The sequence below is a fragment of the Salvelinus alpinus genome, chromosome 35 (genome assembly GCF_045679555.1).
Source record: "Salvelinus alpinus chromosome 35, SLU_Salpinus.1, whole genome shotgun sequence".
In the NCBI taxonomy this organism is placed as follows: Eukaryota; Metazoa; Chordata; class Actinopteri; order Salmoniformes; family Salmonidae; genus Salvelinus; species Salvelinus alpinus.
In genome coordinates this window covers 20,227,035-20,237,594 of record NC_092120.1, presented here as the reverse complement: position 1 = coordinate 20,237,594, position 10,560 = coordinate 20,227,035, and positions in this window count along the sequence as shown.

Sequence of the window (10,560 nt, the reverse complement as noted above, 5' to 3'; positions counted from 1 at the left end):
TTGAATGCACCCAGGATATATCAGGAGTTGAGCAGGAGTCAATATGTTTGAATGCACCCAGGATATATCAGGAGTTGAGCAGGAGTCAATATGTTTGAATGCACCCAGGATATATCAGGAGTTGAGCAGGAGTCAATATGTTTGAATGCACCCAGGATATATCAGGAGCTGAGCAGCAGTCAATATGTTTGACTCTTCGTAGATGCAGATCTACAACCAGAAGGAAGAATTCCTGGGACTCTACGAACTGTCATCAACGACAGGGCAAAATATAGCCAAGATGGCATGTGATGTGATGATGCGTCTAGGCCTTCCTCTGTCCCAACTTCGAGGACAAGCCTATGACGGAGCCACAAACATGGCTGGCCAATTGCAGGGGGTGCAAGCCATTTTAAGGAAAGAACAGCCTCTGGCTATGTATTGTCACTGTGGTCCACACTGCGTAAACTTAGTTACGCATGCTGCCCGTGTAGCCTCTCCACTAGGAAGAGATTCAATGGGTCTGGTGCATGAATTGGGGGGCTACTTTAATCAATCTAGCAAGTTCAAGGTGATTTTCCAGGAAATCGCAAAATCAAAGCATGGTTTCACCTCGTTGAAACCTCTCTGTCCCGCCAGGTGAACTGTTCGCACCCCTGCCGTCCCCTCAGATCTCAGCCAGTATGAGTCAGTGCTGACAGCCCTTGAAGAAATGGCGTCATGCAGCTCATCTGACACTTCAACTAAGGCTAATGGTCTTCATGGAACATTTCTAAAAGGGAACACTGTGCTCGACCTTGTAGTGGCTGAAGACCTGATGGAGGATTTGGAGTGCCTGATCACCTCCCTGCAGCTTAGGAAACAGACCATTTCAGGCATGTTGGAGGATGTGGACCATGTCAAAACAAGCATGCAGGACAAGCGAAGGAGCACTGATGTCTTGTTCGCTAAAGCAACTGCTATGGCCACAAAGTTGGACCTACAACCTATTCAGATGCCTCATATCCGCAAACCTACAAAGCGTTACACCGGTCAGGCTGCAGCCCATATCCATCCAGATGCCCAGTCTTTGTACAGAGCCCAATTCTACAACGCCTTGGACACGGTGAATACTCAATTTATAGAGAGGTTTGATCAAGCTGGATTCCACATGCTGCAGCAGCTTGAAAATGTGCAAGGTGGTAGACGAGTATCCTGAATTGAATTCAAGACTACTGCTGGTGCGGCTGTCCTTGTTTTGGGGTTAATTACACATATCAAAAGAGCTCAGATGTTGCTAGCATTATTGGGGAAATGGTGCCCGAGGTGAGAGGTCTCTTCAGCCAGGTGGAAGCTTTAGTAAGGCTTCTGCTGGTCATCCCTGCCTCCTCTGTAGAGGCTGAGAGGAATTTTAGTTCCCTGAGGAGGCTTAAGACATGGCTTAGATCATCCATGAGTCAAACAAGGCTGAATAATGTGGCCATGTGTCCAGGAGAAACTGGACAGACTGCACCTTGAAGGAATATGCCAGTCTTTTATCGGTGTCAACGATAAGCGCAAAAAGGCCTTTGGATCCTTTGCTTGAAGAACGGCAAGTCAAAACACATATCATTGCCTGGAGACGAGATGAGAGGATAGGAGAGAAGAGCAGAGGAAAGGAGAAGAGATGACTGGAAAGCAGGGGAGACGAGGGGAGAAGAGATGACTGAAGAGGAGAGGAGAATATAGGACCCGAGGAGAGAGGACGAGAGCAGAGCAGAGCTCAATGTTGACTCCATGGCTACGGCCTTAAATACACACACACACAATTCACAATGCAATGTCTAATAATACTTCCACCCTTTTGCTCATTACTTTATATACACCAAAAACAAACAATTTAACTAATTACTACTGCCCAAAACCTGGTCTAAACTGAGTTTGTACAAAAATACACCCTGCATCTCACCCTTTTTTGCCAGTATTGTAAATATTGACCAAACATATATCAGACTTTCCAGAGATAATCCGTATTTTCCATTATCCTTAGGAGAAAGCTGTCATCGGTAAGTATATTGCCCTAGACTGAGAATAGTATCTAGTTATGGTAGTGGTGAAATAAGTATAGCCAGTTATAATTGTAACGGTTTAGCAGATTATAAAAAAAGATTAGTCTTTACATGGCTGAAAGAAAAGGAATATAACATATACTGGTTACAAGAAACACACTCTACATCCTTAGATGAAGTTGGGTGGAAAAAGAAATGGGGTGGTGAAATAATTTTCTGTCATGGACATAGGAACTCCAAGGGTGTGATATTAATTAACAAAAATGTTTATCTGAATGTGTAAGTAGTCAGGAATGATTCACAAGGAAGGTGGAACCTTTTGAATATGAAAGTGGACGAAAAAGAGATTTGGCTCATTAATCTATATGGTCCAAATCAGGTATATCCACACTTCTTCGAAAACATTTATATCAATTTATTGAATTTACAGGCAACAAATGATCTAATCATTATGGTAGGAGACTATAACACAGTGTTAAGTACCTCAATGGACCGTAAAGGTAATCACTCTACAAACTATCATCACCGTGCCCTTCAGGAAATCACAAATATTATGGACACATTAGAAATAGTGGATATTTGGAGACTAAAAAACTCTGACCTAGTGAGATACAGTGGGGCAAAAAAAGTATTTAGTCAGCCACCAATTGTGCAAGTTCTCCCACTTAAAAAGATGAGAGAGGCCTGTAATTTTCATCATAGGTACACTTCAACTATGACAGACAAAATGAGAGAAAGAAAATCCAGAAAATCACATTGTAGGATTTTTAATGAATTTATTTGCAAATTATGGTGGAAAATAAGTATTTGGTCAATAACAAAAGTTTATCTCAATACTTTGTTATATACCCTCTGTTGGCAATGACAGAGGTCAAACGTTTTCTGTAAGTCTTCACAAGTTTTTCACACACTGTTGCTGGTATTTTGGCCCATTCCTCCATGCAGATCTCCTCTAGAGCAGTGATGTTTTGGGGCTGTTGCTGGGCAACACGGACTTTCAACTCCCTCCAAAGATTTTCTATGGGGTTGAGATCTGGAGACTGGCTAGGCCACTCCAGGACCTTGAAATGCTTCTTACGAAGCCACTCCTTCGTTGCCCGGGCGGGGTGTTTGGGATCATTGTCATGCTGAAAGACCCAGCCACGTTTCATCTTCAATGCCCTGCTGATGGAAGGAGGTTTTCACTCAAAATCTCACGATACATGGCCCCATTCATTCTTTCCTTTACACGGATCAGTCGTCCTGGTCCCTTTGCAGAAAAACAGCCCCAAAGCATGATGTTTCCACCCCCATGCTTCACAGAAGGTATGGTGTTCTTTGGATGCAACTCAGCATTCTTTGTCCTCCAAACACGACGAGTTGAGTTTTTACCAAAAAGTTCTATTTTGGTTTCATCTGACCATATGACATTCTCCCAATCTTCTTCTGGATCATCCAAATGCTCTCTAGCAAACTTCAGACGGGCCTGGACATGTACTGGCTTAAGCAGGGGGACACGTCTGGCACTGCAGGATTTGAGTCCCTGGCGGCGTAGTGTGTTACTGATGGTAGGCTTTGTTACTTTGATTTTTTGCTCACCGTTCTTGTGATTATTTTGACTCCACGGGGTGAGATCTTGCGTGGAGCCCCAGATCGAGGGAGATTATCAGTGGTCTTGTATGTCTTCCATTTCCTAATAATTGCTCCCACAGTTGATTTCTTCAAACCAAGCTGCTTACCTATTGCAGATTCAGTCTTCCCAGCCTGGTGCAGGTCTACAATTTTGTTTCTGGTGTCCTTTGACAGCTCTTTGGTCTTGGCCATAGTGGAGTTTGGAGTGTGACTGTTTGAGGTTGTGGACAGGTGTCTTTTATACTGATAACAAGTTCAAACAGGTGCCATTAATACAGGTAACGAGTGGAGGACAGAGGAGCCTCTTAAAGAAGAAGTTACAGGTCTGTGAGAGCCAGAAATCTTGCTTGTTTGTAGGTGACCAAATACTTATTTTCCACCATAATTTGCAAATAAATTCATTAAAAATCCTACAATGTAGGGCCTCCCGGGTGGCGCAGTGGTCTAGGGCACTGCATCGCAGTGCTAGCTGCGCCACCAGAGTCTCTGGGTTCGCGCTCTGTCGCAGCCGGCCGCGACCGGGAGGTCCGTGGGGCGACGCACAATTGGCCTAGCGTCGTCCGGGTTAGGGAGGGTTTGGCCGGTAGGGATATCCTTGTCTCATCGCGGGCCAGGTGCACGGTGTTTCCTCCGACACATTGGTGCGGCTGGCTTCCGGGTTGGAGGCGCGCTGTGTTAAGAAGCAGTGCGGCTTGGTTGGGTTGTGCTTTTGGAGGACGCATGGCTTTCGACCTTCGTCTCTCCCGAGCCCGTACGGGAGTTGTAGCGATGAGACAAGATAGTAATTACTAGCGATTGGACACCATGAAAATTGGGGAGAAAAGGGGGTAAAAAAAATAAAAAATATGTTCTGGATTTTTTTTCTCTCATTTTGTCTGTCATAGTTGAAGTGTACCTATGATGAAAATTACAGGCCTCTCTCATCTTTTTAAGTGGGAGAACTTGCACAATTAGTGGCTGACTAAATACTTTTTTGCCCCACTGTATACATGGAGGAGACTTAATAAAGCTAGTTGTCTTGACTTACTTTCTTGTCTCTTTCTCTCTTGCATCAAAGGTTAAAAAAGTTTTAATAAGAGACGATCGGATCATCATCTAATTGGCATTCACATAACTCTTATAGATTTTCCACGTGGACGGGGATATTGGAAATTTAATCAAAGTTTACTGGAGTACAACTTATTTTTTAACTAAGACAAAATAATTTATAACTTAATTTTTCCAGTATAATATAGGTTCAGCAAATCCCCTTATTGTTTGTGATATCTTTAAATGTACCTTCAGGGGTCATTCAATATTCATCAATAATAAAAAAGCAGTTTCTGGCTAAAGAAACAAGACTAACAAGGGAAATCCATAAACTAATAGTACAGGTAGATAGCAATAAAAATGATACTACAGAGATACAAAATAAGTTAGAGGAAAAACCAAAAAAAATTGAACTTATTCAAGAACGATCTAATGTAATCTATTACAAAAATAAAGCAAACTGGATGGAATATGGAAAAAAATACACACAATTCTTCCTGAATCTCCAATACAGGAACGCTAACAAAAATAATTTGCAGAAACTCATTACTGAAGACGGAGTCATCTATGATTCTCCGAAATATATTTTAAAAGAGGAAGCTAATTATTTTAGGCAGATGTTCTCTTTTCCGTCTCATCCTTTCCCAATGAATGAAGATTATGGTAAGGAATTCTTTCCAAATAATATAACAAATGGAAAATTGACAAATGTACAGAAAGATCAGTGCGAAGGCCAAATTACAGAGTAAGAACTTTTTGAGTCCCCAGGGCTTGATGGCATACCGGTAGAGGTATATGAAGTATTTTTTTCTATACTAAAAGCTCCATTGTTAGATTGTTTTAACTACTCCTATAGAAATTGTAGTCTGTCAGGTACTCAGCAGGAAGGTCTGATTTCTCTATTATTAAAACAAGACCCAGATGGCAAATATAAAGACCCAGTCTATCTAAAAAACTGGAGGCCCCTTACACTTCAATGTTGTGATGCAAAAATACTAGCAAAATGCATAGCACTCAGAATGAAAGGGGTTTTACCAGGTATTGTTCATCCTGATCAGACAGGTTTTTTACATGGACGATACATTGGAGATAATATACGACAACAACTACAAATAATAGAACATCATGAAACATATAAGGAGCCAGGAATAGTATTTATAGTGGATTTTGAAAAGGCATTTGATAAAGTAAGACTGGATTTTATTTATAAATGCCTGGATTTTTTCAATCAAGGTAATTCTCTTATAAAATGGGTAAAAAATAATGTATAGCAACCCCAGGTGTAAAATAGTAAATAACGGCTACTTCTCAGTGTTTTGAATTGTCAAGAGGAGTTCAACTAGGGTGTCCGCTGTCACCATATCTATTCGTTATGGCCATCGAAATGCTAGCTATTATTAAAATCTGATCCAATAACAACATTAGAGGATTAGAAATCCAAGGCTTTAAAACAAAGGTGTCCATGTATGCCGATGACTCAAGTTTTATATTAAGTCCACAAGCTAGATCCCTGCAATGTCTCATTGAAGAGCTAGATAACTTTTCTGTACTCTCTGGACTAAACCTAATTATTATAAGTGTACAATATTACGTATTGGATCCTTTAAAAAATTAAAATTTTACATTACCCTGCAGTTTACCTATAACATGGGCTGTTGGTGAAGTAGATATACTCTGTATTCATATCACAAAAGATATAAATAAGCTCTCCACAATGAATTTCAATAGAAAACCTGTAAAAATAGACAAGATCCTGCAACCATGGAGAGGTAAATACCTGTCTATTTATGGGAAAAAATAGCCCTGATTAACTCCTTAGTCATATCTCAGTTTACTCACTTACTTATGGCGCTGCCTACTCCTCATGATTCGTTTTTCAAATCATATGTGTAACGTCCTGACCAGAGTTATTATGTGTTTTGCTTGTTTAGTGTTGGTCAGGACGTGAGCTGGGTGGGAATTCTATGTTGTGTGTCTAGTTTGTCTGTTTCTATGTCCAGCCTAATATGGTTCTCAATCAGAGGCAGATGGTAATCGTTGTCCCTGATTGAGAATCATGTATAGGAGGCTTGTTTTGTGTTGGGATTTTGTGGGTGTTTGTTTCCTGTCTCTGTGATTGTCTGCACCAGATAGGTCTGTCTCGGTTTTTGCACATTTGTTATTTTGTATTGTTGTTTGTAGTGTTTCACTTGTTCTTTATTAAACATGTTTAACACTAGCCGCGCTGCACTTTGGTCCTCTCCTTCACCCCTGGAAGAAAACCGTTACAATATGAGCAAAAAATATTTCGCTATATCTGGGACGCTAAACCAGACAAAATAAAACATGCCTATCTATAATATGAATTGGGTGGGTTGAGAATATTAAATATAAAAGCACTAAACCGCTCCCCTAAAAGCTTCACTCATTCAAAAGTTTTATTTTGAAGCCTAAATGGTTCTCAAGTAGATTACTAAGAAAAGCTCATCTATTGTTTAAAAATAGCCTTTTTGCCTTTGTGCAGATTGCCATGTCTCATTTTCGATTAATTGAAAATGATACTTTTTATCTCTCTTTTTCAAACAAGCATTGCAGAGCTGGCTACAATTTCAATTTCATCCCCCTGAAAAGATAGAACAAATATTATGGCTGAACTCAAATGTGCTGGTTGATACAATACCTGTATTTATGGGAAAGATGTTTGAAAAGGGTATTTTGTTCTTAAATGATATTGTAAATTGGAATGGTAGAGTTATGTCCTTCATGGAGTTATCAGAATTGTACAGAAAGGTCTGCTTATTCCAAGAGTACAACCAATTGATTACAGCATTACCCCAAAAATGGAGGAGGCGGGAGGAGATAGGGAACTGGTCTGTCTGCCCAATATAAAGGATCAAAACTGACGCAGGAATAAAAATAGCATAAATAGGAAAGCATACCAGTTTCATTTGAGGACCAGGATGTTGACAACTGTGCCATACAGATTGCAAAATAGTTGGGAAGAGATTTTTGATGTACCGATTCCATGGTACAGGGTGTATGAGTTGATACACTGCTCAAAAAAATAAAGGGAACACTTAAACAGCACAATGTAACTCCAAGTCAATCACACTTCTGTGAAATCAAACTGTCCACTTAGGAAGCAACACTGATTGATTATGGACCTGTGGACGTTGGGCCCTCATACCAGCCTCATGGAGTCTGTTTCTGACCGTTTGAGCAGACACATGCACATTTGTGGCCTGCTGGAGGTCATTTTGCAGGGCTCTGGCAGTGCTCCTCCTTGCACAAAGGCGGAGGTAGCGGTCCTGCTGCTGGGTTGTTGCCCTCCTACGGCCTCCTCCATGTCTCCTGATGTACTGGCCTGTCTCCTGGTAGCGCCTCCATGCTCTGGACACTACGCTGACAGACACAGCAAACCTTCTTGCCACAGCTCGCATTGATGTGCCATCCTGGATGAGCTGCACTACCTGAGCCACTTGTGTGGGTTGTAGACTCCGTCTCATGCTACCACTAGAGTGAAAGCACCGCCAGCATTCAAAAGTGACCAAAACATCAGCCAGGAAGCATAGGAACTGAGAAGTGGTCTGTGGTCACCACCTGCAGAATCACTCCTTAAATGGGGGTGTCTTGCTAATTGCCTATAATTTCCACCTTTTGTCTATTCCATTTGCACAACAGCATGTGAAATTTATTGTCAATCAGTGTTGCTTCCTAAGTGGACAGTTTGATTTCACAGAAGTGTGATTGACATGGAGTTACATTGTGTTGTTTAAGTGTTCCCTTTATTTTTTTGAGCAGTGTATATAAATCAACACAAGATTCAAGACTTTGTGCATTTCAGCTAAAATTATTATATAGAATTCTTGCCACCAACAAAATGTTGAATATTTGGGGCATAAAATCATCGAAGCTCTGCAGATTTTGTTGTGAAGATACAGAATCAATAGACCATTTATTTTGGTATTGCCCTCAGATAGCCTGTTTCTGGTCTCAGATTCAGGAATGGCTGAAAATGCATAGCATTGATCTAAAATTGACCCTACAAACTGTACTGTTAGGAGATCTGGAGAGACCGGGTCAGTCAATTACTAATATACTAAAACTCTTAGTAAAAATATTTATCTTCAACTCGCAATCTGTGGATTCTATTCGATTAGATAGATTGAAATTGTACGTTAAACATCACAGCATAGTTGAAAGATGTGTGTTGCGTAGAAACCCGGAGTGGGTGGCCTGCAGAGATTGATTGGGATCGGCTGAGGGAAGCTGAGGATTGGTATGTGGAATTGGAGACAAGTGGGAGTGGAGTTGCTGTGTGGGAGATATAATGATGGTCAAAGGTTTAAAAAAAAACAGACATGCACACAAACATATACAGTTGACATTGCTGTTATGATTTTAGTTGTCCTTGATGTCCTTTGTATTAAATGCATTTTAAATAAAAATAAATAAAAAATGGCATTGTTTGCTGTTTTCTTCTGTCTTTTCCTTTTTTCTCTTTAGTTCATTCTCTTGGTTGTTGGTGCATTGTGGGGTTCTTGGGGGTAGGGAATGGAATTAATTGTATTTTTTATTTTTCTTCCTGGGAGGACTGTGGGAGGGGTATCGAATGGTTGAGGGACAGCTATTGGGGAACTGTAGGGGGATCTTGGAGGGTTCGGGTTCACGTTTTTTGACCTGGTGGTAGATCGGTCAACATGCCCTTGAGCAGGGCATTGACCCTGGATGCTTCTGTGTGTCGCTCTGAATGGGAATCTGTTGGATGACTGGTATGTTGTAGTTGTTGAGCGGCTTCACTGCAAGTATATTGTATGTTTCGAATATTCAATAAATAAATAAAAAGTATTTTGCCTGTTCAGAGTATCCCTTAGCTAATATATTTTATTCCACAGAAGACAGATGCATTATTAATGATCTTATTCATATTAATTAGCTTTGGAGGGCAGATTCTCTAAGATGTTTACAGTCTCATAACATGGTGTGTACAAACCCTCCCCCACCCTGTGTATAGTCAAATATAAATGATAATTGTGCTGGCGAAACAGTGGCAGCAGTCTCTAACCAAGCAGTGCCATATTACAGTACATATGCTGTTTAATCATAAGTAAACAGTCAAAGCTGTGTGGAAACATAAGTGGGAAGGTAAGATAAAAACCCTCACATACTCCTAGCATATGTTACATGCAAGGGAGGGAGCAGATAGCTTGTTTAGTCCAATGTTATTTACCTGCTGGGTCGATAAACTAGAATTCATAGAGCAGATATCTTATCAACTCACAAAATACCAGCACATCCACCAAAGCACAAAATGGGCTAAATATACTTTAACTACACATTAATATTTGTACCTCAACGTGGGTAGAAAGAACATGACCAAAAAACGTATCCCAAAAGCAGACCCAGGATGAAACCAGGCTTGACTGGTACAGCCCTCAACAATAGTCAATAATAGCCCTTACTTTCATCCTCTTCGCAATTAAATAAATATATCTCAGTCCTCCAAAATCAATTGCACGAGATGTGGTTGGAGTGTGTTTGTGCTATTGAGGGAAAAGAGTGACCTTGTTACAGTACTGTAGGATAGAACCATGGATGTTCTCTGCATGATTAAAGAGTTTTATTTATTGCCTAATAACTTTGGTACAGATGTAGGATCTTAATTTGTTGCTGAGAATTTTCCTGTGCCACAGGAAATGCAGATGAGTTTTGTGATTTACATAAATTCACTGAAAACCTGCGCTAGCACACGGTTATTTTAACAGTACTGCACTTTTCATGTAGCCCAATTTTAGCCAGCTAATTGCCTAACCACGATTCAACCAACATTATGGACTAAAAGTTCAAATCCAGTTGCTGCAGGATTATGCTGCGAAAATACTGGTCAAATTAAGATCCTACATCTGTAGGGGACAGAGTTATTTATTATTCTTAT